The following is a 6,048-nucleotide window of genomic DNA, read 5'->3' as shown; positions in this document are numbered from 1 at the left end:
TTTTCCATACAATGGCGACATCCAGTGGAAGCAGTAGAAACTGCGCATTTACTGATTAGAATTCTTTTTTGCCCAACACAATCCATTGAACATAGAGGAACTGAACAATAAAAAAGTTAGTCCTCAGGGTTTTGACTGCTATATAAGTTCTGTTATACTTACAGATATGATTCAAACTGTTTTAGAAACTTCAGAGTGTTTTCTATCCAAATCTACTAATTATATGCATATCTTATATTCTGGGGATGAGTAGCACGAAGTTGAAATTGCGCACGCTATTTTTCCCTAAGTGAAAACTCTGCACCCTATCCTAGAGAAGTTAAGGGAGTAATCAGGGTTTAGTATCTGGTTACCTTCTTTCTGTTGAACCATAGATGTAAGGATTGGAGAGAGAAGGAGGAGTGTCCTGAAGTGGGATGTATATAATTGTGATGGTGAGAAATATTTTGCTGTCTGAATACAGCTGTACAGAAACTTTGCAAAGAATTAAACTTGGTTAAAACTTCTCTAGTGTCCGTGAGTTATTTACACTGAAAAATAAGAACCTAACAGTGGTAACTATGACAAACAAGTGACCTAGATTTAAAGGTTCTCAGACTTCTATTTTCATACACTGAGCACTGTAAAAAAAAATCTAACTTAAATCTGAGTTATTATGCGAGTTGGGTGGACTTCAAGAGGACAAGAATTTGAGACAATATGTTAATAACCGTAATTTTCTCCAGGGGTGCCGTACTACTATGGCTGATGTTGTAAAACAACAGATTTCTCTGCACCTATCTGATTTTCAGCAAACAAACATGAATCTGTAATTTTACACAACACGCTTTTTCAAATTCAACTGACTTCAAGCAGAGTTTGAGTAAACACACTTTAAAACTTCTTAAGGTAAGGGGGCAGTATTTTGACGTCCGGATGAAAAGCGTGCCCAAAGTAAACTGCCTGGTACTCAGGCCCATATAATTGGTATATTTGGATAGAAACCACTCTACATTTTCTAAAACTGTTAAAATAATATAACAGAACTGATTTGGCAGGCGAAACCCCGAGGACAAACCATCCAGGATGAAAAAAATTGAGGTTGTAGGTTTTCCCAATGGTTTTCTATGGGAACCCTGATTTATAAGGACCTAGATTGCAGTTCCTATGGCTTCCACTAGATGTCAACAGTCTTTAGAAATTGTTTCTTTTTCTTTTGAGAAATGAAGAAGTATGGCTGTTCTTTCTAAGTGTCAAGCCAAGTGGACTCTATTGTTTGTTGCGTGCGACATGGAACACGCTTCACGTTGTTTTTATCCGGTATTGAACACAGTATATTCCATCTTAAATTTGATCGATTATTTACGTTTTAGGATACCTAAGGTTGGATTAGAAACGTTGTTTGAAATGTTTGGACCAAGTTTACAGTTAACTTATTAGATACTTTGTAGTCATGTTGGGCGAGTTGGAACCGGTGTATTTCTGAATCAAACGCGCCAAATAAATGGAAATTCTGGGGATATAAAGAAGGAATTTATCGAACAAAACGACCATTTGTGATGTTTCTGGGACATTTTGGAGTGCCAACAGAAGAAGATCTTCAAAGGTAAGACATGAATTATATCGTTATTTCTGACTTTTGTGTCGCACCTGGCTGGTTGAAATATGATTTGCATGTGTTTGTATGCGAGGTGCTGTCCTCAGATAATCGCATGGTCTGCTTTCGCCGTAAAGCCTTTTTGAAATCTGACACTGCGGCTGGATTAACAAGAAGTTAAAACTTCTTCAGGCTGCAAGCCCGACACCGGTACACTTATGACAACATCCAGCTCAAGTGCAGGGCGCGAAATTCAAAATATATTTTTTAGAAATATTTAACTTTCACACATTAACAAGTCCAATACAGCATTTGAAAGATAAACATCTTGTGAATCCAGCCAACATGTCCGATTTTTAAAATGTTTTACAGCGAAAACACCACGTATATTTATGTTAGCTCACCACCAAATACAAAAAAATATTAACCTCTCTATGGCTGCAGGGTGAATATTGAAAAAACTGGAAAATATGTGCACATTTTCAAACGGCCTCCTAAGAAACTTTTTATTTTACAATATGCATATATTTACTACTGTTGGATAGATAACAGTCTATAGTTTCAAAAGGTTTGAATTATTTCTCTAAGTCGAACAGAAATATTTTTACAGCCATTTTCCCAGCCGAATTGAGATTTTCCAAAATGCGATGTGTCTCTTAAGACCTTGTCTATAAAAGGTCATTAGACTTAGGACCGGTAGAAACACGTCACACTCCTTCATCAGGGTGTAATGCGGAAGTGAGAATTGAAAGCAGTCGAATATCTCGTCCATGGACTGAATAACACACCTTCTTGTGAGACCTGCGCATTAAAAAAAATTTCCGGGCGCGAAGCATAATTTGGTCTCGGCTACTGGAAGAAGGTCGATAACGGTGAATATGATCTCTGACTTCGATATAATTTGATACATGTCACAAAATCATCCTAAAGTATGTTTTTTCAATATACTTTAATTATATTATTGCAATTTATTCTGGACTTTAGATGTGATGAGACGGAAGAATTTTTTGAAGAAAGACAGATTAGCGCCGCAAGCTATGTGTTGCTTTAACCAAAGAGGGAAATAGTTCGTTCTGGAACCCAACTAAAGACTCTACTGGACATTGGACCCCGTTACAACATTCTGATGGAATATCAACAAAGATAAGGACCCAATTTGGGATGCTTTTCATATATCTGTCGAACTGTTGTATGCTAGCTGTGCTAACTGTGCTAGGCTAGCGCTTGATTTATGCTAGTGCTGCCTTATGCTAGCTTATGTTGTTAGCTAATATAACGATATATTGTGTTTTCGCTGTAAAACACTTCAAAAATCGGAAATATTGGCTTTATTCACACGATATCTGTCTTTCATTAGCTATCCACCATATGTTTTTCTGAAATGTTTTATGAGGTGTAATTAGTAGTCGACGTTGGTGTATGTATTTTTCTCTGGCTACTCCGTCTGGATTCAGACTTTAGCTATGTGGTAGCATTTATGGTAGCATCAATGTAAAACTGATTTATAGCTAAAATATGCACTTTTTATGAACAAAACATAGATTTATTGTGTAACATGTTATATGACTGTCATCTGAGGTAGTTTTTTCTGGGTTCTTTAGGTTGGTTTTAGTTTATTTCGGTTGGCTTGTGCATGCTACTTGAATCATAATTCATACATCAATCATATTCATACGTGTCTGTCCACTTTTGTATTTGGTGGTGAGCTAACATAAATATATGTGGTGTTTTCTCTGTAAAACATTTAAAAAATCGGACATGTTGGCTGGATTGCAAGATGTTTATCTTTCAAATGCTGTATTGGACTTGTTAATGTGTGAAAGTTAAATATTAAAAAAAAATAGATTTTGAATTTCGCGCCCTGCACTTTGAGCTGGATGTTGTCATAAGTGTACCGGTGTCGGGCTGCCCCCGTAAAAGGTTAAGCAATTGGTTAAGTTAGATTTTTTTTTACAGTGCTCAGTGTATGAAAATAGAAGTCTGAGAACCTTTAAATCTAGGTCACTTGTTTGTCATAGTTACCACTGTTAGGTTCTTATTTTTCAGTGTAAATAACTCACGGACACTAGAGAAGTTTAACCAAGTTTAATTCTTTGCAAAGTTTCTGTACAGCTGTATTCAGACAGCAAAATATTTCTCACCATCACAATTATATACATCCCACTTCAGGACACTCCTCCTTCTCTCTCCAATCCTTACATCTATGGTTCAACAGAAAGAAGGTAACCAGATACTAAACCCTGATTACTCCCTTAACTTCTCTAGGATAGGGTGCAGAGTTTTCACTTAGGGAAAATAGCGTGCGCAATTTCAACTTCGTGCTACTCATCCCCAGAATATAAGATATGCATATAATTAGTAGATTTGGATAGAAAACACTCTGAAGTTTCTAAAACAGTTTGAATCATATCTGTAAGTATAACAGAACTTATATAGCAGTCAAAACCCTGAGGACTAACTTTTTTATTGTTCAGTTCCTCTATGTTCAATGGATTGTGTTGGGCAAAAAGAATTCTAATCAGTAAATGCGCAGTTTCTACTGCTTCCACTGGATGTCGCCATTGTATGGAAAATGGTTAAGGTTTTTTCATAGTGAGGGGAAAAAGATATTAACCCGGAAGTGGAGTGACGTCGTTTGTTTATGTTTGAGATTTGGGCAACACATGAAATGTTCCGTGAGTTTGTTGATATCCTGTATTGAAAACAGATTGACCTGTCTTCAATTTGATCGATTATTAACGTTTACAAATACCTTAAGCTGTATTACAAAAGTACTTTGAAATGTTTTGGCAAAGTTTAGAGGTAATTTTTTTTAGATATTGTGTCGTGATTTTGCTCAAATTGAACGCTGTTTTTCCTGGTACAACGGCGCCAATAAATGGACAATTTGGATATATATGGACGGAATTAATTGAACTAAAGGACCACTTGTGATGTTTATGGGACATATTGGAGTGCCAACAAAAGAATCTCATAAAAGGTAATGCGTTTTTATATTTTTATTTCTGCGTTTTGAGTAGCGCCGGCATGGTTGAATATGCTTCTCTCTCTCTGTTTATGGTGTATCCTCAGATAATAGCATCGTTTGCTTTCGCCGAAAAGCCTTTTTGAAATCTGACATGTTGGCTGGATCACAACGAGTGTAGCTTTAATTTGATATCTTATATGTGTGATTTAATCAAGTTTAATTTTATATAATTTTTTTGAATTTGGCGCTCTACATTTTGACATGGCTGTTGGGACGCAAGCGTCCCATCTATCCCAGAGAGGTTAAGGGGAACTGACCTCACCTCCTGACCTCAACCCCTCCTTTCCCTAGTCCACAGATGTCCATCTGTCTCCCTATCTCAACCGTTGCTCTACTCCCTTCCACAAAACACATTCCAAAGCTATCTGTCTTCCCACAGAGAACCATTAACTTCTGCCACACAACCCAGTCTCTTTCACTCTTCCTCTTCAAGGGTTCTTCTCTATCATTTATTTAATATCTCAATGTTCAAAGTTTAGCCGATTCCAACAGTCCTTCCTCTTGAACAATATCGTCCTAATGTTCACTTTACATAAACTTGGAAATTACTTATACATGGATAAACAAGATAATAAACATGAAGTTACAAAAAAAACTAACAAATGATGATAAAATATGAATTAAACAAACTAACCAATGGAACAAACAATGAACAAACATTCATCGTAAGGTGTACAAATTCAGAGACTTATGGCCTCTGTACTATGATCACACAATTTTATTCCCATCTGTCATCACATGACAAAATGCCATTCCAGCTGTTGTTATATGTCAGATGGAGCGGCTTTGGTTTCTCCACTTCCCCCTTCTGGTTCCTATAGAGAGTAATAGCACAAGACTTGGAAAGCAAAAAAATCATAAAACATAACAGTATTACAATGTGATAAGCTATGCATAATTATTTATGCACGAAAACCAAAGTCTGAGACCATGACAATTCCCACTCTCTCTTCCCCTGACTCTATGCCTCCAGGATACTTCCCTGCTGGGTTCCACAAAAATTAAATCTCTAAAAAGCTTCCTCATGCTTTCACCCAGTCTTCCCCTTTAGGCCCCAGGTCCCGAGAGGTGTCCCCAAGTCATGTCATTTTCACTTTGTTCCCCATCTCCTCCATTTCACCTGGTAGGCACGTCACCTGATATGCAAGTGCGTATCCCTAATCCACGTCCCATCCTCTTGATGTAACTCAGCACTATATTGCTTTCACATTCAATGCCTTCAACATTTTGTTCACAGTACAATTACCCTCTATCCTCTATCATATGATGCATTAACCATAAAGCAGCTAAACCCCAAACCAACTATGATGTTTATAGTAGTTCCCAGACCCAACCCATCTGTATGCCTTAGTGGAATCTAGTATCTCTCTCGCTCCGCTTCCTCTATCATGGTGTCTTCACTCACCCATTATGCAGTTGGACTCACTTCACGTGAGAACTATGC

This window comes from Salvelinus sp. IW2-2015, linkage group LG3, assembly GCF_002910315.2.
Source record: "Salvelinus sp. IW2-2015 linkage group LG3, ASM291031v2, whole genome shotgun sequence".
Lineage (NCBI taxonomy): Eukaryota > Metazoa > Chordata > Actinopteri > Salmoniformes > Salmonidae > Salvelinus > Salvelinus sp. IW2-2015.
This window is presented reverse-complemented; position numbering follows the sequence as displayed.